General features: G+C 38.9%; 1 protein-coding gene across 6 annotated transcripts in view; it reads left to right on the top strand.

Moving 5' to 3' along the window:
- Positions 1–26,065, top strand: part of TRPS1 (transcriptional repressor GATA binding 1) — a 334,371-nt gene that overhangs the window by 35,566 nt on the left and 272,740 nt on the right. For 4 of the 6 annotated variants that reach the window (XM_070748225.1, XM_070748223.1, XM_070748226.1 and 1 more), the window contains exon 2: positions 8,611–8,692. The exons of the other annotated variants lie outside the window; for them this stretch is intronic. The gene's annotated coding sequence lies outside the window, so the exon portion shown is untranslated. The remainder of the gene's footprint in view (positions 1–8,610; positions 8,693–26,065) is intronic. 6 annotated transcript variants of the gene reach the window in all.

Here is a 26,065-nt window from a genome sequence, read left to right as displayed (position 1 = left end):
TTAGGGACTTGGTAATATAATCCCAAACTATTTATTTATAAGCTATCCCCAGTGGCTTCAAGGGCCAAAACAGGTTGTCCCTAGTCAGGGTGGATTTGATTTAAATCGAGTTGATTTAAATCATGATTTAAATCATTTAAATCACGATTTAAATCATTAGTAAAAAGTCTTGATTTAAATCCACTTAATTTAAATCATAATTTTTAAAGAGCAACTGTGTTCTCTGTCCTGTCCATGGCTTCTCCTCTGACCCTCTGTTGACTCACTAACAGTCCCATTCACTTTAATGGGGCGGCTGGTGATGTGGCAGTAACACAACAAGAGGAGGGACATGGCCGGCTGCAGGTGAGTGGATGCCCGCTAACAGTTACTGCCATGATGCATCTGAAATATCAGACGCTCCTTAAATGTAGGGACTCATTCTTGCTGGTAATTTTATTCTTTAATATTATTATTTTCTAACAAAAAGAAGGTTTCCTACTTAGGACGCATATTATCTCAGCTTGCAGAGCTTGGATTCATTGAATGAGTTTACCACAAATGTAAATATTGCAGAATATAGAGCCTCATGCTACATAACTAATCTGCATTTCATGCTGCATAAATTCAAATTAGTTATGTATCTTAAACAGAAAGCTATCTCTAGGTTGATTTTTACTCCAAAAGTATTTTATTAAAATAAATATGATAAAAATCTGATTTAAATAAAAACAAATCCCTAGTTCATCCATCCACAGCTCCAGATAGAACAGACTAAGTCTCACCTCTGAAATACATAAGAACCTGGTAAAGCTACTAAGATTTAGATTAATTTAGCCCAGTGTTTTTCAACGTGGGAAGATCTCAGAATTCCCCAGTGTGTATCTCTGGTTAAGGAAGACTTCTTATCCTAGAAAATATTTCCAGTTAGTGTATGTACTATCAAACAAGAATGACCAGCAGTCTGATTCAATGACGTAGTTCACATATTATTTTTAGCTGTAGGGTTCTTGCTTAGTTTGGACTTAATAAATGAACCCAATTGTTATGATGTATTTAACCAATTATGGTTAAAGCACATCACCCAGTTGGTATTAAGCTAGTTTCTCTTTGTCAGCTGGATGCGTATTCTTTGGTATCTATGTCCAGGATAGTAGTCTAAATATGTTTGAATGTGTTTATTTTATACATTTCCTATTCAGTATTATTTTTAACTTTATAATGTGCAAGCCACATAATTAATTATTGGGTGTAAATTATTTTAAAATAAATGACACCTGCATTTAGGCATGTATTATTGTGAGTATTGTATTCAGAAGTGGATAGTGGTTTTTTTTTAGAACAATCAGTCATGCTTTAAAGAAACTTATAGTTAAATACAGAGTTTCTAAAATTTGGCAAATTTAAGGCATGTGGACTTCTTGAGCCACTTATTAAGATTGATACTTGCTCAAATATTTAATTATCCCATTTTTCATTAGTGCCTTTTTTAATTGAGTAGAAAAGAGAGTTGAATCATAGTAATTCTTATGCATTCCTTTGCCTGGATAAAAATTTTAGATCAGTGGTTCTCAACCTTTCTAATGCTGCGACCCCTTAATACAGTTCCTGATGTTGTGGTGACCCCCAACCATAAATCAAGCACCTGGCAGGAAGGTCAGAGGTCAGGGATGGGCTACTGCCCGGACAGGGGGTGGGGACACAGTAGGGTAGCAAAAATGGAGCTCCACCCCAGAGCACCCAATTTGCACTGAAAGATGTTGAAACAAAATGCATAAGCCACGGTCACAGTGTGGTAGTAAAATTTTTGGTAGCCCATCAGTATCAGAGGGACACCCCAAGGCACCAGAATAGAAGCTTTAGTTCCTAACACTATGGGAAATTTGTCTTTTCCCATGGTGTTAGGCGACCCCTGTGAAACGGTCATTCGACCCCCAAAGGGGACCCCCAGGTTGAGAACCACTGTTCTAGATGTTTGAACCTGTGACATTCTGTAATACAGTGATCCCTCTATTATCGCGAGGGTTCCGTTCCAAGACCCTTCGCGATAATCGATTTTTCGCGATGTAGGGTTGCGGAAGTAAAAACACCATCTGCGCATGCGCGCCCTTTTTTTTTCTATGGCCGCGCATGTGTAGATGGTGGAGTTTGCGTTCCCCGCCGCCCACGCAAAGGGGAAACCCCGATTCGGCTCCTCGCTGCTGCTGCGCTACCGAGCAGATCAGCTGCTGGGCGGCCGAAGGAACCTTCCCTGGGTCTTCCCCCTCTTGCTGGTGGGCGGGCGAGCGGCGGGCATCAGCGAGGAGCCGGGGTTTCCCCTTTGCGTGGGCGGCCGGGAAGACCCAGGTTGGGGGTTAGGGGGTGGTGGTGCTGGGAAGCCCCCCAGGCCGGCTGCGACCTTTTAAAACAGCCGCGCCGCTTCCCAGCTGAGTCCTGAAGCCAAACGTGGAAGTTCGCCTTTGGCGTTTGGCTTCAGGACTCAGCTGGGAAGCGGCGCGGCTGTTTTAAAAGGTCGCAGCCGGCCTGGGGGGCTTCCCAGCACCCCCCGAACCCGGGTTGGGGGTTTGGGGGGGGTGCTGGGAAGCCCCCCAGGCCGGCTGCGACCTTTTAAAACAGCCGCACCGCTTCCCAGCTGACTCCCGAAGCCAAACGCGGAAGTGTTTTTTTTTAAATTAATATTTTTTTAAAAATCGCGATATAACGTTTCGCGAAGATCGAGATTGCGAAACTCGAGGGATCACTGTAATCTGAATCGGATATAATACAACCTGAACGCAGAAGAACTAGAGTTCATTGCTACACATTGTTGGTCAGGACAAAACTAAGTGATAAAAAATGTGGAGGAAACAGTGATAAGGTTTTGTCAACTGATAAGTTGTATTGGTACAGGGATGATTGGATGGAGCTATAAATTGAGATGGGCAGCTTTTAGTAGTTTCAATCCTATTTGTGAAGTTCAGTTGTATGAGGCAAAATATTCCTCAGACGCTTGTAAAATTAGTTTTGAATTAAGGTTATTAAGGCTTTCATCATTGGTGCATTTTGCTATAGAGCTCAGGAAATATGTGAGGGTAGACCATTGTTGTCTTGTTGTCTCAGCATATAATTGTTGTATTACCAGGAATCAGCAGTTACAAATTGGAAAATGCTTAGTAAGAGCAGTCCCTGGCAGGTACTCTGACAGTATTTTGGTATATTACACAGAATGATTTAAGGCTGGACAGAACTGGTGGGTTAATTCTAAAAGTTACATGTTCTTAATGTTCTATATGCAACCTGTAATTTGAACATGTCAGCATCATGCTAAGTCCTTGCTAAGTATTATAGTTAAAATTGCAATAATTGCAAATTGTAAAATAGCTTCTTTTTAATTTATATAAGAGGCGGGTTGAAAAGGTTAGTACCCAGAGACAGTGTAGAAGATGTAGGAAAAGTATCCCTTTTTACAAAATGAGGGGTTGATGACAACTGAGAAAAAAACTGAATTTGGATATTATGAAAAATATAGAAAAAGTCTAGGCCTCAGAACTATGGGTGCTTGCTCCCCAAAATTAAAGGCTGTCCTTAGAGATCAATTTTGGGGAAAAGGTTTCTTTCTTTTATCTTATGTACTTACCAAATTGCAAATTTTAATATAAGAGATTATCCTGAAGAAGATCTGTTGATGTGGTCACTAATATTTTACACCAACAAAATGCCTTATAATCAGCATGTGACAAAAGGAGAATAATAGTGAACTGAGGTCTGACCTCTAAACATACCAATTTTTTAAAATATAATTTTATACAATTAATTATGTTTGATTACATTTTGTTTTCTATGTTTTCCTTCCTGCTATTGTCTGGAGTGGGGCCTTATTTGACTGTCAAAGGCTAAGTGCAGCTCTAAGTCCAGAAAGGAATGTGTATTCCTGGTATTATGGGTAGTATGTTGTGTCTGTGAATGAATGGATGGATAGATGGATGGATGAATGAAAGAAAAATTTGTATTTCTTTTTTCTTTCTTTGTGTAATTGCTGAGGAGATGCTATAGAGATTTTTCTTTCTTTTACAGTATATTTTTACTACCCACTATAGTATATAGTATACAGTATATTTTCACCTACCTACTATATTTTCAAGAATATAGTAAGTAGATAAGATCACAATTGTTGTTTAGATTCTCTAATTTTTCATATGAAGAATTCAGATCTCTAAAGTTGAGGCTTTAGTCATTTTAGAGCCCAAACCTTGACATGATGGGTTTTCTGTTTGCTATTTGTTGGATATCTTGAGACCTTTATTTTAATGATACGGTGACATATTCATTTATAAATTCTAAAAAAATGTATTAAAGCTACTGCTCCATATAGACAGCTGTCTATATGGAAGTATTGAAGCTACATTTTTCATGTGCGCAAAGCTAGGATCTATAGTAAGGTGCATAATTGCCTCCACCCCCCCCCCCCCCGTTTTAGGGTTAGACACTACTTTTCCTTCCAGTGACATACTTAGGCGCCCTCTCAGGTTTCCAAGTAACACCCCCAATGAAAGAAGACTCCACGGCTCAACGTTCCATTTTATTAGAGATGTCATATTGACACATCTGGGAAAACCCATATCTGAAAGTCTCCAGGTTTTCCCCACCCAAAAGAAAGTCCAACTCCCTTCCCCTGCACCCATGTATCTATCACATGGCCCAAGCAATACACCTTCCCAACTGGAGATGCCTCCCAGCCACATCCCTCCAGGTGAAAGACAGAGGACCTTGATTCTTGGAGAAAGGAATGTTATGGTTACATATCTATCTAGCTTCATACAATCCCCCTTCCCAGTTTCCCACAACACTAAATGTGGCAGGCCTGAAAATCCAATGCCCAAGATGGCTTCCAGGCCTGACACACCCATTTCTCAAAATAGGCTAGGTAAATTTAATTACAATTACATTAAATCTAGTTGATTCTTTACTTATGTAAGTAATTAAATAATATGCCATATAACAGTTTGATTACTATATTTTGAAAAGATCTGAGGGTTTCTTCATAGGTTTCTTTTGGTGGCATCTGGACCTGGAATCTTATCTTCCTTGTGTCCAGCAGAAACATCACATCTCCCCCCCGCCCCAGGACTAACAAAGCAGTCTTATTTTCTTCTACTTGTTTGTTGCTTTGGGATATCTCTAAGATGAATAATTTGCAGACCTATTGCCTGTAGTTATTCTTAGTTTACATATCTAAATCCATAAAAAGACATGCTGATAAGTAATAGTCTTGATATATTAGATAACAGCCGATTCACTGATTTCTCAAGAGCTAATCTTTGTAACTATATATGGAAATCTATTATTTCCCACTTAATTTAAAAGATAGGAGTTCTGGAAATCAGTGTCTAAACATTACAAGGCATTTACTTTGCATAAGTTTTGAAATTGAGTTATGTGGTTTACAGCATATTTTGTGCCTCCCGTGGTATTACTCAATTGAAAATTTCATTGCTCCTTCAGTTGGCACGGTCAGTAATAATAATAATAATAATAATAATAATAATAATAATAATAATAATAATAATTTATTAGATTTGTATGCCGCCCCTCTCCAAAGACAGTATTGTGGGAGGCTAGCAACTGTGGTTCAACAACATTGGGAGAATGTACTCTAATCCAAATACATTGTAAGCCTCACACTTTGGTTAAGCAGAGTGGTAAGTGGAATAAGTAAAATAGCATCTGTACCTGATTTTCTTCCTTACGTAGCTAAGAACAGTTAATAAAAACATAAGAAAAGGTTATTTAGACTGGAGGATCAGACTGAAAAAAGTGGCATTTACTTTTCACAGCTTATTTGGAGTTCTGTTTTCCCCCCTTTTTATCTCCGTTTTTAAAAAAAATTAAGCGTAGTAGCATGTGTTAGTCTAGGTAGGATTCACCGAGATGACTGCCTGCCTCTGTGAAAGGAAGTAGTTGGGCAGTGTTATCTTTCCCCGCAGGACACCTCAGTGCCAGTAGGCCAGTGTTTCCCAACCTTGGCAACTTGAAGATATTTGGACTTCAACTCCCAGAATTCCCCAGCCAGCGAATGCTGGCTGGGGAATTCTGGGAGTTGAAGTCCAGATATCTTCAAGTTGCCAAGGTTGGGAAACACTGCAGTAGGCAATCTTTCTTGTCCCTATGCGGTCTATTTGCTCACAGGAAGTGAGCCGCCAACCTCAGCATTGCGCAGGTCTAGCGTCTTATCATGTTAGCCATCACGGCCTCCTTATATCAAACTACCCTGGTGCTAACCCTCACTAGCGCAAGTTTGACTTAGCCTCCCAGCTTTCCAAAGTTGGCAAAATGAGAACCCACATTGTTGGGGGCAATATCCTGATTCTGTAAACCATTTAGAGAGTACTATAAAGCATTATGAAGCCGTATATAAGTCTAACTAACTGCTAGTGCTAAATGCTATTGCTATCGGAAGTCTGCTTTGCTTAGTGATGCGTTAGCAAGTTATGGCAGTGCTAAAACATGACTTTATGATCAGTCCTTACACTTATGAACATTAGGGTCTTGTTCACAGTATTGAGATTCAGGAGTCTTGCAGTAGATGGATGTTTAGGATTGTTGCAGAGTTTAGAGGTCATGATGTCTCTTTGTGTACTTCACAGCTAGCTTCAGCAAATCGTATTCACATGACATCTACATGATCAAGGGAGATTCACTTAATGACTGTGGGAAGTGAAGTTGTAAACTGAGATGACAATATGATGTCGTGCTTAACCACATTACTTAAAATGATTGAGTTGTTAAAATGAGTACCTATATATTTGTTCTTTTATTCTAATTCATTTTACAATAGCAACTTTTCATTTATCCTTCAGTTTTCATGACTAGAGGTGGGTTCGTACCGGTGCATGATGGCTCCTGTGCCATCTTTGCTGGTCTGGGCGCAGTTTTCGGTGCATTGTTTGCTCTCTGAGCATACACAGAAGGAAAATTGTCCCTCTGCGCATGCACGGAAGCAAAATTGTGTGAGGGGATGTGTGTTCACGAAACATTACGATGCGCAAGTAGGAAGATAAGAAAAACCTGCCCCCTTTCATGACATAAATCAAATAAATAAAAATGCAGAATTTAAAATTGTTGTCTCTGTGTGCATGTATATGTTTCCACATGCACACATCTGTAATCTAGCCAATTGAATGCCAGGGGAAATAATAGGCCACTCTGGAGCACAATAATAGTTCTCCCATCAGATTTATTTATTATGTACACAATCTGCTTTTTTCTGAGAGGTTAAGCATAGATAGTCATCCCATTAGTCGTCATTCTCCGAGGGATCTGGATGAAAGAACAAATTCCTAAGAGAGCTTCCAGGCTAAGGGTGTATTTGAACGAGACTCCCCAACCCTAATTTATCTCCTTAACCATAATGAATGCCACATAATTAAACTTCAGCGGAACTCTGCATGCTTTAAAAATGAATGAAAACAAGTATTCAGACCTACAGTGAACATAACAGGTATGGTTTATTGAAATGGCTGTCTATGTCAGGTTTTTAAAAAAATCTGGAAAAAAGATGCAATGGGACTCTTAAAGCAATTGCAGTTTTTTAAAGGTTTACATGTAAATCTAAATATCGGGTTGGTTTAAGAATAAGAGACTGGGGATTACATTTCGCTTCTTCCAAATGTTGTTCAAACTTATACAACTCTTTAAAAATTCTAAGGTATACTGGTGTTAGTAGATGACCTTACATACAGTCATCATAACAAAGTACCTATTAATTCTTATACTCAATTAGTTAACCTAATCCCTTTTGAAAGGAATGGAATTTTACAGGCATTGCTAATACTTGTGACAGCAAATTCCATAGTTTGCCGAAGCATTTTCATTGGAAATATCTCTCTACACCTTTTTTTCATGTTTTCTTAAACCGAGTTATTCCTAAAACTTTAGGACTTGTATCCTGGTCAATTTTCTTTTACTTAGATCACATTAGAATATATATAGATGGCTGGAGCAAAATAAATTGCAATGTGCAATTCAGACTTCCTTATGGTGATCTGTGTTAGCCATTTGAATGCCCATCCTTTCATTATGCTGTTCACTATCACAACAGCTTGCTGTAGTCGGCCTTTATTTCAGTTTTATTTATGAGGAATAGAGCTATTAATTTGGAAAAATCTCAGTGAGTTGCTTCATTAGCAAATTGAGATTAATTTTAAAAATGAGACAAAATGATAATTAAAATGAGACGCTTTGAAATTGAGTAGATCTGGGTGTGGACCTTTGATTAATTTTTAATTTGCTTGTCCTGTGCAGTAAGGAATGGGTGGATCAGCTTGGCTAACTAAACCAAACTGGTCTTGTTTTGGACAAACTATCATTGTCTGAGATCAAGTATGTACTTTTATGCTTTTGTATGATTTAGATTTTGACTAATCTGCTTGAAAATCTCCCCTACTGTCACCAGTGCCATAGAATTGGCTTGAAAATTGTGTCTCATTCACTGAATATTTTTCTCTCTAGCTTTGCAAAAATTGTAACTCTATTGCTTAGAATCTGTGTAATGCTTTGTATCTCTGAGAAAAACAATTTGGTGAAGCAGACAGTGTCCAGAACCAGGTAGCCAAGTCTCTTTTTTCTTTCTTTCTTTTTCCTATCTATCCACAGGACTTAATCTGAACCAAAATTTCCTGGAATTTGATTCGGTGCCAGATTACAATATTGGAAATATTTGTCACGGAGAGTTACTGTGAGTATGAACCATTTCCCCTGGCCATTCAGAAACATCAACCATTTTCTAAGAACAGGCATTCATGTTCAGGAGCCATACCTAATTTTAACAGTTACTGCTTCCCTTTACTTTTAATTTGGATGACACAGACTCATTTGTATAATATATCTCATTTATAAGATCTTTCAGCTCGCTGTTATCTCTCTATGAGTTCAATTTCTCTTGACTAGCAGTTAAGATGCTGGACTTATTGACCGGAAGATAGTTTGACATTCAGAATGAGTGGGTTTGCAGTCATGTGATTTGGTGGGGGTTGCTGGGTGATCATGTGGGTGGGTGTGGCCAACTTGATGTCACTCACATCAAGGGTTAGGGTGCCTGGCCTTAGGTTACCTCAAACCTCAATGAGATACAATTTCCTTGTCTATTTACTACTACTGAACATCCAAAATATAATATTTAATCTTACATATATATGCTTGGCGGGACCCAGGGGAAGAGCCTTCTCTGTGGTGGCCCCGGCCCTCTGGAACCAACTCCCCCCAGAGATTAGAATTGCCCCACCCTCTTTGCCTTTCGTAAGCTACTTAAAACCCACCTCTGCCGCCAGGCATGGGGGAATTAAGATTTCTTCTCCCCCTAGGCCGTTACAATGGTATGCATGGTATGTTTGTATGTGTGTTTGGTTTTCTATATTATGGGGTTTTAATTTGCTTTTAGTATTGGATTATTATTGTATATTGTCTATGATTGCTGTTAGCCGCCCCGAGTTTTCGGAGAGGGGCGGCATATAAATCCAATAAAACTTGAAACTTGAAACGTATGTGTACATACATATTACACACAGACACACAAAAAGATACATTATCTACTATATATACTGCACACATACACACACACACATACATATCTCTTCTAATACTACACATTCAACTTTACTTACTGCATTTGGAAAAACATACCTAGAGTCCACTTTCTGCCACACATTTAAGCGTAACTTTTGTACATTAGAACGTTACACATGCCTTCAGATGTTCTTCACTAGCTTGCACATCACATCTTCCTTCCTTCCTTCCTTCCTTCCTTCCTTCCTTCCTTCCTTCCTTCCTTCCTTCCTTCCTTCCTTCCTTCCTTCCTCCCTCCCTCCCTCCCTCCCTCCCTCCCTCCCACCCACCCACCCACCCACTCACTCACTCACTCACTCACTCACTCATTCTGGCCGTCCGGCCAGCCAGCCAGCCAGCCAGCCAGCCAGCCAGCCAGCCAGCCAGCCAGCCAGCCAGCCAGCCAGCCAGCCAGCCAGCTATCTAGCTATCATCTAGCTATTTTCCAGAGTTTTATTGCAACACATATAGGTTCTCCCTGGATTTGTAGAAACATTACTGGTCAATCCAGTTCTTTCTCGAGGATGGCTATTGTAGTTCTTTGTGGAGATAACTGGCAGCAGCGGAGTTTGCCTGGGCTCTCTGCCATCCTAGAACGGCACCGGTGCGGCGCAGTTTCAGGATGGCAGAGAGCTTGCCTGGGAGAGCCAGTGGCTGCAGCAAAGATTGATTGGGAGGGGCCAAGGAAGCTCTCCACCATCCTGGAATTGCACTATAAGGCCAAGATGTTTACTTGTTGAGGCCTCAGTGACCTAAGCTGGAAGGGAAGGGCTTGTCTCTTCTTCTGCCAGCCTGGCATGCCAAACTTTGCGCGATAGCAGGAAGCAGCCCAAGAGCCAGAACGGGTGCCCCACATGCTCTATAGTGAAGCCAAGCCCCATTGCCTGTCTGCCTCCCACTTCACTTGCCTTCTCCTCCTCCTGCCAGATATAGAGAGAAGGCAGCGCGAGGGGTGGCAGCAGTCCTTGCCAATCACAGTGCACGGAGGCAAGGTGTCCCCAGCATACCTGTTAATCCGGCCAGCCACACAAATACAAGTGCTAACAGAAGCCACTAATGCCCGGGGGACAGCAGCATCCTCCCCATGCAGGCAGACACAGGGTTGCACTTGGAAGGGGCTGCTGCTTTTGCTGCCATGCATCCCCACCTGGCTGCAGACATCCACCTGCCCTCCAAAAGAAGGCCTGTAACCATTCACTTTTGTTTCATGGCAGGAGAAGGAAGAAAGTGGGCAGCAATAGTGGCAGAGAGAGAGGAAGGGAGAGATGGTGGAGGGGTGATACGAGCAGTGGGTAGACTGATGCGGGGGAAGCATACTGGAGACCCTAGCTGCAGTTTACTAAGGACGATCTCCCACACACTTCCCTCCTGTCCTCCCTCCCCCCTCCCTCAGTCCTCCTGCTGCTTCATCACCTCTCCACCAACTCTCCCTCCCGGAGTCTCAGAGACTTTCCCATGGGTTTCTCCAGCTGGCCTAGCCTTTGAAGGAAGCAAGTGGGACATCTTAGCTGCAGTTTACTTGCTTTGATCTCCCACGTGTTCTCCCCACTCCCCACAAACATTGGTCCATCCGCTGCTCATATCAGCTTCCACAATTCTTCCTCCCCCACCCACCCACCCACTGGCCCATGCCCTTCTGCCTTACCTTTGCCAGCAGCAGTGAGCAGAAATACGCGGCTAGATTCTACAGTAGGGGCTGGGCAGGGTGAGCGAGCATTGGGCAAGCAGGGTGAGTTAGCATTGGGTGGGCAGTGGAGAAAAATCCAATATTTTTTTTTTTAAAAAGAGCCAAAAACAATATAATGACACATGTGCTGTGCCAGAAACTCTGCTTCTGTGCATGCACAAAAGAAGAAAAAAAAAACAGATTTTATTTTAAATAAATCAAAAAAAGTTGGAGGTGCCAATGGTCCAGCACCAGCCAATCCGGTTCTGTGAAGTCATTGTGACATCACTAACAGGTCACTACTGGTTTGGACCAGCCAGTCTGAACTGGGAGGGACCCACCCCTGTTGAAAGGTAATGTCCCATGCACCTGAACATTTTTTAGTCATGCTGGCCACATGGTCACAGAAGTATCTTTGGACAATCATTGACTAAGAAATGGAGATGAACTCTCCTTGCTAGAATTGGACACAACTAAACAGTGGAAACCTTTACTTTAAAAAAAAAACCTAAAGTAAGCAATTCTGTATATAATTTGCTCATGATTTGCTACTCACAGGATTGACAGTGGGAGAGATGATCAACATGAAACACTACCAAGTAGGTGTTGTAAGGCTGAAAGACTAAAAATGTACCACTAGAGTTAGGGAAATTTGTATAACAATTACCTAACAACTACCTTTAAATCACTTTAGGTGGTTTTCTTTTTTCTCCTTTTTAGTTATATATTTGATTTACTATCTGATACTTGTGCTTCATTATAAAACTGTTTAATGGGACTTGATTAATTGACATTTCAAGCTTGAAAATTAATGAATAGTTAAAAAAGGGACGATTATTTCATTAGAGATAGTTGGCTAGAGATGGAAGACATTATTTGCATAGCATAGAATTTTAATTCGTCCCTCAGATGAATTGCTCAGGACGTCCCTGTAACTGGTTTTGCTTTCTGGCTGGAGGATGACCAGACTGTCAGGTGAACTGACTCTGGAGCATGCCACATAGAACTGGCCAGGGGAGAAATAAGCAGCTTCCCTTACTAATCCAGGAGTAGGCAAAGTTGGCTCTTCTATGACATGTGGACGTCAATTCCTAGAATTCCTCAGCTAGCATGATTGGCTCAGGAATTCTGGGAGTTGAAGTCCACAAGTCATAGAAGAGCCAACTTTGCCTATCCCTGTCCTAATCTCATCTGTAAATCTTCTCCTGCGTTTTTTGCCTCTTTTGCCTTTAGCTGATGTTAGAGTAGAAAGACATCTGGATTGAGGAGGAAAATAGGGGGGGGGAGGATCTGTCTCTGCCTACTAGCATCCATTGGTATTCATCTGACTGGTGTCCTATTAGTGTGTGAGAGAGTTGAGGGGTATTTGGAAACTCAAACAGTATTTGCTGTGTGAGCAAGGAGGCAGGAAGGAGTTTCTGTGTGGCTTAGCTCAACTATTATGTAGTAAAGCTGCTTGCTGCTGTGAAAGCAAAAAGAAACTGAAACTCGTCTGCTTGTGTTTTGCATTTGGATCAGATTTCTTTTCAGGTGGGGAGGAGAAGTAGAACTCCTTAGCACCATAATAATAATAATACTTAGTATAATAATAATATACTTCTCAAAAAAATAAAGAAAACACTCAAATAACATATCCTAGATCTGAATGAATGAAATATTCTCATTGAATACAAGTGGGATGGAAAGGCAAATAATATAGCCTTGAATTCATTGCCTGCATTTTAATAATCATCTTTTGTGGCTGGCATTTATTTCTTAATTTGTTAGATTTATAGCATTACCTATTTTCCAGGAGTTGAAGACCATTTACATGAAGCTATCAAGTTTAACTTTATTCCATAAAAATAATCCTATGAAGTACTGTGTTTTCCCGAAAATAAGACCCTGTCTTATATTTTTTTGAACCCTGAAATAAGTGCTTAGCCTTATTGACATGCAATCAAAATCCCAATTGTGGTTATTTTCAGGGAATATTTTTTTTTGGGGGGGGGGGAAGGGTAGATTGCACAAAGAGCGGGACTTCCCCAAAGTTATCCAGTGCACTTCAGTGACTGAAGTGAATTCGAACTTCAGTCTCCTGAGTTCTAGTCCAAGTAGTAATCACTATACTATACTTCTTTCTATAGATGTTGTTGTTGTTGTTGTTGTTGTTATTATTATTATTATTAATTAGATTTGTATGCCGCCCCTCTCCGAGGATTTGTTTATAGGCTGCCTTGCTTGATACGGTCAAAAAGAAAGGAAGGAAAATAAAAGTGATGATACATTATTTCACAAGTACCTGTTGTGTAATGTTGGTAGTAGAAATTGCAAATATTTATTTTTGGAGTTAATTGATCTATTCAAAAGTTATTAGAATTCACTGATAATCTGTGAGTAGTCAAATGGATTTGTTTTTTGTTGTCTGAGCAACATGAATAATACTTGGTGTTTTGTAAACTATCAAAAATAGAATTCTCTATAATTTGATGTTTCTGGAAATGGCTTAGAGTCATGGATAAAGTTAGCAATCATCTCATAAAGTAAGTTTAAAAACAGACAAAAAATAGACTTCTTCCAATTCAGGTTTTAGGTTCTTTGATGTGTACTGAAAAAGAATTACAAGAAGAGGCATGTATAACTTTCTATCTTATATATTGTTTCTAAATATATATGTTTGTACTTTGTCAGAACTTCTAAATAAAGAAATTTACAAATATGACTTAGGTTTAGAAGTATATATACTCAAATTTATTCTTCTTTCAAATTTTTGTGGCTGTTCATCTCATAAAAATAACAACAATCAAATAAAACAATAATATAGAAACTATAATTATAAACCAAATAAGTTAAATCAAACCTAAGGTATAAAACTTGTACCAGCATTTTTGATGATGGGAAAATATTTGCCACAATAGGCAGCTATAATTTTAAACATAACCAATTGATTTTTTAAAAGTATTTTTATTGAGGGAAAACAAAATCTGAAGTCTTTTTTCCCCCAGAAGAATGAATAATTATTTAGTCAACCATGTAAACCGTTCCTAATTTGTGGGAGTTTATGTGATATGATACAAATGTGTCATATGAAAATAGAACTTGGGTTTACATTATTTCCTCTCTTGGGCCATGTTATCTCCTTTGACTTATGATGCGGTCTCCAAATCCCAAGGATGTTTCAGTCACTTTAATTGATAACAGAATAACAGAATTGGAATGGAGCTTGGAAGTCTTCTAATTCAACCCTCTACTCAGGCAGGAGACCCTATACCAGTGGTGGTGAACCTTTTTCCCCTCAGGTGCCAAAAGAGCGTGCGTGTGTGCTATCGCACATGCGTGAGTGCCCACACCCATAATTCAATGCATGTGCAGGACAAAAACAGCTTTCCCCGCCTGCTGGAGGCCCTCTGGAGGCTGGAAATGGCCTGTTTCCCAACTTCTGGTGGGCCCAATAGGCTTGTGTTTCATCCTTCCCAGGCTCCAAAGGCTTTCCTGGAGCTGGGGGAGGGTAAAAATGCCCTCTCCCACCCTCCGGAGGTTCTCTGGAAGCCAAAAATGCCCTCCTAGAGCCTCTGTGCGAGCCAAAAATCAGCTGGCTGGCACACATTTATTTATTTATCTGATTTTTTTTATGCTGCCCTTCTCCTTAGACTTAGGGCGGCTTACAACATGTTGGCAATAGCACTTTTTCACAGAGCTAGCATATTGCCCCCACAATCCAGGTCATTTTATCCACCTCGGAAGGATAGAAGGCTGAGTCAGCCTTGAGCCGGTAATGAAATTTGAACCACTGACCTGCAGATCTAGCAGTCAGCTTTAGTGGCCTGCAGTATTGCACTCCACCCACTGTGCCACCTCGGCTCTTTGCACATTGGAGCTGAGCTAGGACAACAGCTCTCGTGCCACCTGTGGCACCCATGCCATAGGTTCGCCATCACTGCCCTATACCATTTTGGACAAAAACGCCCTCCCAGTCTCTAGGTAAAAGTTAAAAAACCTTTTCACGTTTTTTAAGAGTGTGATCAGTGTTCTTATTTACTGATTTTATTGATATTTTTACATGCTACTCTTCAATAGCAAATGTTTCTCCCAGAGAACAAATATGTAACTTACTACATAGAGTGTTTGAGCTAAAATGCAAGAAATAGACCAATTTAGAATTTTCACTGCAGGCTTGGGGACTTTGAAAGAGTTCCACTTGTCATATTTTCAGAAGGAAAATGATGTTCCTGAAAGAACTTCAAGCTGTGTATTTGTGTTATAAAAATATGGTTCATAGGTGACATTATCAAACACTGTAGAACAATGATGGCGAACCTATGGCATAGGTGCCACAGGTGGCATGTGGAACCATATCTGCTGGCACATGAGCCGCTGCCCTAGCTCAGTTCCAAGGTGCATGTGTGTGCCGGCCAGTTGATTTTTGGCTCACACAGAGGCTTTGGGAGGCATTTTTGGCTTCCAAAGAGCTCCGGGGAGATGGGGGAGGATGTTTTTATCCTTCCCCGGCTCCAGGGAATCCTTTGGAGCCTGGGGAGGGTGAAACACGAGCCTACTGTGCTCACCAGAAGTTGGGAAACAGGCCGTTTCTGGCCTCCAGAGTGCCTCCGGGGGTGTGAGTGGGGAGAAGCTGTTTTCACCCTCCCTAGGAATTGAATTATGGGTGTGGGCACTCACTCTTGGGCAACCCAGGCCTCAATTGAGGTCTGTAAAACCGCTATCTGGTCTTCCTTTAATCCATTCATCCGGTATTACAAATTGGACTCCTTTGTGGAGTTTGTGGTAAAAAAAATCTAAAAGCCAATATTTTGTCTAGAACATTGTATATTGGTATATTATCTTCTGGCAAGCAAATGATCACATTTGTACTAGATCATTGTTATTGTTGTTCTGGGACAATGGAGATGATGAAACAATCATCAACTTTCTTCTATTGCTGGGGAAGATCTACTGTAACTGTTTTTGACAAACCCTGAAAAGCATTTCTTGTGAGTAAGGTTCTGTGAGAAGAGTTAAATGGAAAATTTGAAATCCCAAATGATGGATGAACTTTCCATGTACAACATGCTTGTAGTTTGGGCAGCCTTTGAGAAGGGACGGGGGTAGCTGGAGAAAGCATTGTTGTCAGAATTAGCCAAACTTTAACCAATGCAGTTTGTTCAATTAAAACCCATATTGTTTTAATGAATAGTAGGCAAGAAATAAAACGTACGTTCCATCGCCCACTGGAACTCTTGGACAAAGTATAAACTGAATGAAAACCTTCTGGAATAATTCATTTATAATGATGTGAGAAGAACTCATGCCCAGGCCTTACACAAAATTGTTGACTAATATCTTTTCCATTTTTCAGCACTTGGTTAACCCTTGAACACCTGTATGTTCCCTAAAACAGATCCAATGATTAAAATGGAGAAGATTTATTCATAGTTAGGTCTTTTTCTTAATGTAGTCACGCTTTGTTTAATCCTTGTTCTTGGTCCTGTAGTTGAATTAAATGGTTTTTGTGCATTTAGTAAGCCTTGACTTTTGTTTATTTCTAATAAGTAAAACGGATATAAATCCTATGTTATCATAGTGAAAGAAATTTTATATATATCACATGTTTTTTTGCTGAATTTGAAAATTAAGGGAGACTAGGATAGATCTATTTCGGTCTTATTTTGGCCTCATCAGCTAGCCATACCCACTGGGACTTGAACCTGCAACCTTTTTGCCTTGTAAGGCAGAGAATTATCCTCTAGGCTACAGTATCCAATCCCTTCAGATCTGCACCAGGGAAGGGTTACATATTTTTGTGTCGAATATGTATATATATATATATATATATGTAGATTGTTCTGAGTTCGAGTTTTGCCCCGTGTAATATTTTGAGCTCTAACTCAGAACAATCTAGATACATATACCCGTGAAAATCTACGAAAACACACACACACACACACATATATATATACACACACACACATACACACACATACTGTTTTCCCGAAAATAAGACAGCGTCTTATATTAAGTTTTGCTCCCAAAGATATGCTACATCTTATTTTCAGGAGATGTCTTATTTTTTTTCAATTAAGAAGAATTCACATTTATTGCTGAATTTAAAAAATGAACATTTATTATATACTGTACAGTAGTTGTTATCACAAACCAGCATAACCACACAAACTGGATCCTATCAAGAATTTCTTAATACTACCGTACCATTATTTCCATGTACAACAATTATATTTTCTTCAAATATATGTTATACATGTTCTGTTCGTGAATGCCGCGAAACAAAATGTCTCATACATCTTACTTTTGGGGGGAATGCCTTATATTAGGCAATACTAAGAAACCTCTCCTATGTCTTACTTTCGGGGGTTACTTATTTTCGGGGAAACAGGGTATATACACAAGCTTAACTTGTGTAACATGGGTATCAAAGAAAGAGAACTTGTGAGGAATGCATGATATCTGATTGAGAACAGGTTATTTGAAGACTAATTGGGATTGCACATGCTAAGAGTAAGGGCCAGGCAGTGCTTAGCAGACATTGAAATGCAATTAAACATTCATAGTTGAAACACTGATAAAAATTGTAGACCGCACACACACCCTCACAGTAATAAGACCAGGAAGAATAAAAGCATATCTGCATTTGGTTAACATCAGTCAGAACTGGGCCATATACAAAGACTTGTAAGGATCTCTGCAGGGTTTTCCTCTTCCTTTTGTTCTTTCATAGACTCCCTGGGAAGCATCCTATACAATATTCCAGATGTCTTTCCCCCTCTAAACATGGATTATTTGTATATATAGAGAAGTACCTCTAATATCTTCGGTGATTATGAAGCATAAATTTTCAAGACCTACTTAGAAGCCTTTTATATTCTCTAACCAACAAGATTCTGGTGTGGCTAATCTCAATTTATTAAGTAGGGTCATTTGTGAATAGGAGATAGACGAGAAACCCACGAATGCAGGCTATTTTAGGAATTATAAAAGTATCCTGGAAGAATTTTGCAGTATTTGCAGGAATACTGTGAAATCTGTCTGTGAAGTAATCAAGAATATCCTGGTCCTTAGGCTTCCTTTCAAGGACTATTATGGGATTCTAGGTACCAATAAGATATTAGGTACCAAAAAAGATCAAAAACTTCAGTAGGTCTTCTGTTTCTTCATGGATGGATGGGGCATTCTTGGAGTTGAAGTCCACATATCTTAAAAGTTGGGAAACAGTAATCTAAATTGTGAAGAAGAGAAATATGCTTTCTGTTCGATTTGTAAATGTTCTTCCGGAAGTGGGAATATATAGCACCCATTTGCAGCATCTTAAAGAAGCAACAACTTTTCCTAGGTTTCTTTTGCATGGCTAAATCTTTTAATGTCAAAAAGACCCTTGTAAAGCCCATTGTAAATACTCTTTAGAACTGGTTAATGTTGAAAGATTTTTTTTAAAGTAATAGATGAAAACAGTACTGGGAATAAAAGGAAATCATATATACAGATAAAATATATGTGACATTACTGGACAGAACAACATGTATTATAATAGCTTAATGCCTTTATTTAAGCCTAAAATATGGAAACATTTACATATTCTTTTTTTCCCTCTCTCCTTCCCTGTGTGTGTGTGTCTTTAGTCTTTAGCCTTTCTTGTTTTGATTTATTTTGATTGCTAAAGAACAACTTGAGAAATTCGATAAATGGTCTTTCTGTCCATCTTCTTACCTGTCATTGGACACTTTGGTGTTTGATGAAAGAATAAGCAGAAAATTCAGAATTCTTTTAAGATGGTATCAGTGGCGAAAGCTGTTTGAGTAATTGAGATTTCTAGTTTCATAGTCCTCTTATCTCAGAACTCATCAAAGGATTAATTATAGTGCTGGGTTCCAATGTTTAATTGGAAGAAATGTCATGCAATAATATTTAGCGTAAAGAAAATGAGACATAATTCCAGATACATAGATTCCAAATGGCTATTAACTGGATGAACAGTGTTTTACTAGTTCTTGGAAAGCTCTTTGATCAGTTGGCATCTTTCCTCATCTTTGTGGGACTCTGAACCTAATTAGTTGAATAATGCAGCATAAGCTGTACTTTTAGGTGTCCATGACATTCAGAACTTTTTGTACTAGTCGCAACTTTACTTCAAAGGAGATTTTATTTTAGCCCTGTGTATTTACTTTCAAGGCTTTTTTCCTAAAACTGTGTTATCCCAGAAAACTTAAAAGTATTTATCAATTTACTCATAAGGTATTTTGAAAAGCTTTTAGTAGTATACTAGAGAAAAAGAATCAGCACAATGGAATTACCAAACTTCTATTATTATGATAGAAGAAGGAAAAGTCTGCACTGGCAAATAACTGTAATGGACGAGAGATTCTTAGTCTGACCTAGTCATATTTGGTGATAGTTTGTTTGTTTATTTATTTATTTATTTATTTATTTATTTAGTTAGTTAGTTAGTTAGTTAGTTAGTTAGTTAGTAGATTTATATGCCCCCCCTCTCCGTAGACTCCGTAAATTATAGTTATTGTTCTGCCGGCGTGTTTCAACCTCACATAATTACAGGGTAATTAGTCCAGGAAGACACACATCACATGATAAAAGGAAAACCCAAAAGTTTTTATAAACAGAAAAACAGAAACAGCTCCCTTTTTAAATGTCAAAGAGATTTTCTGGTACACACAAGGCAAGGTTAAATGCAATCCGATTGCTCACCCAATAACTGGGAAATTGAGTCCAATTCTAAAGTCCAGAGAGTCCACACAATCTTGAACAGCACAAAAACCACGATCCTGACAAAACAATGAATCAGATAAACTGCCATGAGGCTAAAACACCAAGCTGCACTTTTATCTGTAGCACTAATTACAGCAGCCCCACCCAACCACAGGTGGCCTAATTTTCTCTTGTAATAATCCTTCAGTTGTTGCCTCCTATGCATCACTCCACGCATGCGTGGATGTATCATTAATTCTTATTCAGAATCTAGGGATGATATAGATGATTGATCTCCTGGGCTGTCTGCCAACGTCCCCTCTTCCCTGTCACTCACGCTTCCTTGGTCAGAGGAGGCTTCGTCGGCAGATTCCATCGGGAGCAAAACAGGCCTGCGGCATGTGGATGTTTCCCCCACATCCACATGCTGCACATTCCTTGGGGCAGGAGCTGGGCCAGAGCTAACCACAACAGTTATTGAGTCCTTGGTTAAGCTGTAGTTTCAGGAGGTACAAAATTTGGTAAGTCGTGAACTGGAATTTCCTGGGCCATATTCTACCTATGCTGAACTAGTTACAGTGGCTTTCTAGCCAAAAGTCAAGTGTTTAGTGGGAAATGATGGTTTTAAGGTTATTAAGGCCCTATGATGTATTGACTTTTTAAAGAATCCACCTGCCCCTTGAAGACTACTTTTTATTTCATTACTTATTTATTTCATTATTTTTATATCTCGGAGATTCACAGTCCATCCAGGTCATGGTTTCCCCAAAGTTACTTTTTTAAAGAATTTAAAGACTTTATTAGTTTTGCTTGAAGTTATTTTGCTTCTCATTCAAGAAGCTTCTTGAATTAACTCAGAACTGAAGTGAACTTGGATATGAAACAAAATGTCTTCAAGCAAAACAAATAAAGCATATTTGGAACATTGTTACTTTCACTTTATGTATTTTTGGGAATGAACTTGGTCACCAAGATTGACAGAAAGAACTTTTAGCATTTCCTATTCTCCTTCACCTTTTGAAAGTTGCTTTCACTTATTCTAATCATAACTTTGGCGGTCTTTAACAGAGTTTTAAAATACAGGAGTGCAGTGATCCCTCGAGTTTCGTGATCTTGATCTTCGCGAAACGCTATATCGCGATTTTTAAAAAAATATTAATTAAAAAAAAACCACTTCCATGTTTGGCTTCAGGACTCAGCTGGGAAGCGGCGCGGCTGTTTTAAAAGGTCGCAGCCGGCCTGGGGGGCTTCCCAGCACCCCCCCGAACCCCCAACCCGGGTTCGGGGGGTGCTGGGAAGCCCCCCAGGCCGGCTGCGACCTTTTAAAACAGCCGCGCCGCTTCCCAGCTGAGTCCTGAAGCCAAACGCCAAAGGTGAACTTCCGCGTTTGGCTTCAGGACTCAGCTGGAAGCGGCGCGGCTGTTTTAAAAGGTCGCAGCCTGGAGACCGCTAAGGATATCGCTCTGGGAGAGGGGGCAACTGCCCGGTTAAAAGCAAGAATCCACCCCCTAGCCAAACAGCTTTTTTCCTGTTTAGTGCTCGAACGCCGTGCTTTGGATGCGCCTGCCTTTCTTACAGCGAAGACAGGCGGCACCTTCCCGAAGCGCTCGGTGAAGCCGCTGGGGGAAGGGCTGGGCCATTTGCCGCTTCTCTCCGCTGCAGGAGAGGCAGGAGCAACCAAAGCGATGTTCCAAAGCGGTCTCCGGGAAGCGACCAAGGAAAGGCAGTCGCCTGCCTTTCCTTCAGCTCTAAAGAAGCGGCAACTGCCCTGCCTTCCCCCAGCCAGTTAACCGAGCGCTTCAAGTTAACCCGCTGGGGGAAGGCGGGGCATTTGCCTCCTCTTTCAAGCTGAAGGAAAAGCAGACGACTGCCTTTCCCTTGGTCGCTTCGCGGAGACCGCTTTGGAACATCGCTTTGGGAGAGGGGGCAACTGCTGCTGGTTAAGAAGCAAGAATCCACCCCCTAGCCAAACAGCTTTTTTCCTGTTTAGTGCTCGAACGCCGTGCTAAACAGGAAAAAAGCCGTTTGGCTAGGGGGTGGATTCTTGCTTCTTAACTGGAGCAGTTGCCCCCTCTCCCAAAGCGATGTTCCAAAGCGGTCTCCGGGAAGCGACCAAGGGAAAGGCAGTCGCCTGCCTTTCCTTCAGCTCTAAAGAAGCGGAAACTGCCCTGCCTTCCCCCAGCCAGTTAACCGAGCGCTTCAAGTTAACCGGCTGGGGGAAGGCGGGGCATTTGCCTCCTCTTTCAAGCTGAAGGAAAAGCAGACGACTGCCTTTCCCTCGGTCGCTTCCCGGAGACCGCTTTGGAACATTGCTTTGGTTGCGCCTGCCTCTCCTACAGCGGAGAGAGGCGGCAAATGGCCCAACCCTTCCCCCAACAGCTTAGCTGAGTGCTTCGGGAAGGTGCCGCCTGTCTTCGCTGTAGGAGAGGCAGGAAGCCCCCCAGCAAGCCCCCCAGGCCGGCTGCGACCTTTTATTTTTTTTTTTTCAATTTTTTTATTATTTTTCATAAAAAGACAAACAAATACAAACAAACAATGAACATAAAGTGGGGGTGTATTTCCCCGCTTCTTATGAAAGTATAAATTCAAATATAGAAAAAGAATACATATGTGTTAACTATTATAAAAAAAAAAAAAAAAAAAGATTAATAAGTTTGGGTTGAAGTTTACAAATCTTAATGTGGGTATTAAGATTAGTATAACATAGTTACCAGAAAGGAAAGATACCTTTAATATAATCCTAATTACTATAATAAAATAGTGTTAAACCTTCAATCTAAACAGTAAGACTAAATTCAACTATTATACTTCAAAAATCTTAATATATTGTTTATACTTATACATACATAGCTATATCATAATCATCAAAAAATCCTTTTAAACTAATATTACTATTGTTATCATCTAGATAAAAACTAATACAGAATAAAGAGAAAGAAAAAACAACCACTAAAAATATATCTTATTTTTTCTTATCTATCCATTTGTAAACGTTATTCCATGTTTCATAAAATTTAGTATCCTCTTGATCGTTTAATCTTCTTGTCATCATATCCATTTCAGCGCAATCTAATATCTTAGCTATAACCTCTTCTTCCTTGGGGATTTCCTCCCCTTTCCAGTTTTGCGCATATATTATTCTAGCCGCGGTTAATATATGTATGATTAAATAAAAAATTTCTTTCTTATAGATCTGGGTTGTGACACCTAATAGATAAAATTCCGGGGTATTATCTATATCTTGTTTTATTATTTCTTTTAATATTTTTTCAATCATCTTCCAATATAGTTTTGCTTTGCTACATGTCCACCATTGATGATAGTAAGTTCCTATTTCCTTCTTACATTTCCAACATATTGGGGATGTTTTAGGAAACATTTTTGCTATCCTATTTGGTGGGAGATGCCATCTATAGAACATTTTGATTTGGTTTTCTTTTAAGGAAACTGATTTAGTCATTTTCCAATTATTAATCCAGACTTTCTCCCAAGTGTCTATATCTATTTCCTTACCAATATTTCTACACCATCTTATCATAGTATCTTTTAAAGTCAACTCTATATTTTTATGAGCAATAAGTAGTTTATATATTTTCCCTATCATTTTTGTAGAGTTAGTGGTTATTAAGGTAGTTAAAGAATTCTTACTTTTATTAAAAATGTAAAGAGTTTTATCCTTCTGATATCTAGATCGGATCTGGGCATAGTGCCACCAATCTATTATTATCCCTTCTTCTTGTAGTTCAATTCTAGATTTAAGCTTCATCTGATCATTTAATAGTTCTTTATATCTATGAGTCATTTTCTTGTCCTTTATAGACTTTGGATGCGTTATTGCTTCTAAGGGGGCTAACCAATCTGGGATGCTTAAGAAATGATTCTTCTTTATATCTTTCCATACTTCTAGTAAGTATTTCCTTAATGTATGCCTTTTAAAGTATGAATGGTTTTTGTCCTTATCATACCATAAAAATGCGTGCCATCCAAGCATTAAATCATGTCCTTCTAGTTCGAGTGTTCTTTTATTATCTAAGATTATCCAATCTCTAAGCCATGTTAGTGCGGCGGCCTGATAGTATAATTTCCAATTTGGAAGGCCAAATCCTCCTCTTTCTTTGATATCTTCTAAGCAATTCATTTTTATCCTTGCTTTTTTACCTTGCCATATAAATTTTTTAACTAAGTTGGTTAAAGTTTTTAAAAAGATACCCCCTGGGTTTATTGGTATTGTCTGAAAAAGAAATAAGACCTTGGGTAAAATATTCATCTTAATTGTTGCAATTCTTCCTAAGAAAGATATTTTCAAATTGTTCCAGGTTGCTAAGTCTTTTTTAATTTCTGCTAACAATTTCATATAATTATCATTTTTTAATGTTATTGTTTTCGCTGTTAAATTTATTCCTAAATATTTTACCTTTTTTACAGTCTTTATTCCAGAAATAGTTTCTAATTTAGTTTCTAGTGTTTTGTTCATATTTTTAGTCAAGTAATGTGTTTTGTTTTTGTTTATCTTTAAACCTGCTACGTTTCCATATTGTTCAATGGTTTGTAATAAAGTAGGAACTGTTGTAGTCGGTTCTTCAATTATAAACATTAGATCATCTGCAAAGGCCTGGAGTTTATAGATTTCATCTCCTACGGTTAAACCTTTTATTCTGGGGTCCGCTCTTATTTTAATTAATAAGGTTTCAAGGGTCATAATAAATAACAATGGTGATATAGGACATCCTTGGCGAACTCCCTTATTTATATCAAGTATTGGTAATTGACTATTATTCAATATTATATTCGTTGTTTGTTTTGAATATATGGTATCTATTAGATTAACAAATTTTGGGCCAAATCTCATTTTATTTAATTGCATTTTTATAAATATCCAATTAACGTTGTCGAAGGCTTTTTGAGCATCCAAAAACATTAAAGATGCCATCTTATCTGGGTGTTGTTCATAGTACTCTAGTATATTTATTACAGTTCTAATATTATTTTTAATTTGTCTCCCTGGAAGAAACCCATTTTGGTCTTGGTGTATTATTCCATTTATAACTCCTTTGAGTCTCTCTGCATAAATGGCAATAAAAATCTTATAGTCTACATTTAATAGTGATATAGGCCTATAATTTTTAATTTTTTCTGGTTCTGTACCCTGTTTATGTATTAAGGTTGTCAGTGATTCTGACCAAGATTTAGGAATTTTTCCATCAAGTCTACAGAAATTAAAAGTTTCTAACATATGATTTCTTATTGTTTCATTATCTATCTTGTACCATTCTGCAGGTATGGCATCTGGGCCTGTGGCCTTGTTGCTTTTCTGTTTTTTAATTGTTATTAGGAGTTCCTCCATTGTTATTGGTCCATCCATGGTAGCCTGTTGATCTTCTGTTATTTGTGGTAAATTTGAAGCCTCTAAATAATTAAAAACTTCATCTTCAATGACATGATCTTTAGCATATAATTCCTTGTAAAAATTATACACAATGTCTGCCTTACCTTCTGTATCGAATTTTATTTTACCATCTTTATCTTCTAATTTTTGGATTAATTTTGATTGACTCTGTTTTCTAAGTTTATACGCTAGCCATCTGCCAGGTTTATTTGCATATTCAAAATATTGTTGCTTTGCTCTTTTAATCTTTTCAGTTAGTTGGTTTTGTTCTATAACTCTAATTTTATGTTTAATTACGTTTATTTCTGTCTTTAGATCTCTATTCTTAGTATGTTGCTGCGATAAGGATTCTAATTGTTTTAATTCGTTTGTTAATTGTAAATACTCTAATTTCTTTTCCTTATTGTATTTTGCTGTATAAGATATTGTTAAACCTCTTATGTACGCTTTAACTGTATCCCATAAGTTCTGTGGAGTAGTATCTGATGTTTTATTAATTTCAAAAAATATTTTTAATTCCTTTTCAATCCAATCCTTATATTTCTTGTCGTTTAATATATACCTGTTCATCCGCCAATTGTTCTGTTTATTTTTCATCGTCATATAGACCACTATTGGATTATGATCGGCCCATGTATTAACGTCTATCTCGACTTCTCTTATTTGTTCTGCCACTGTTTTTGGTGCCCATAACATGTCAATTCTCGTCCAAATTTTGTGAGGATTGGAATAAAAGGTAAATTGCCTTTTGAGAGGGTGTCTTTCCC

This window comes from Erythrolamprus reginae, chromosome 3 (assembly GCF_031021105.1).
Source record: "Erythrolamprus reginae isolate rEryReg1 chromosome 3, rEryReg1.hap1, whole genome shotgun sequence".
NCBI classification, from domain to species: Eukaryota; Metazoa; Chordata; class Lepidosauria; order Squamata; family Dipsadidae; genus Erythrolamprus; species Erythrolamprus reginae.
Note: the sequence above shows the minus strand (reverse complement) of the source record. Positions and strands in the feature narration are given on the sequence as shown.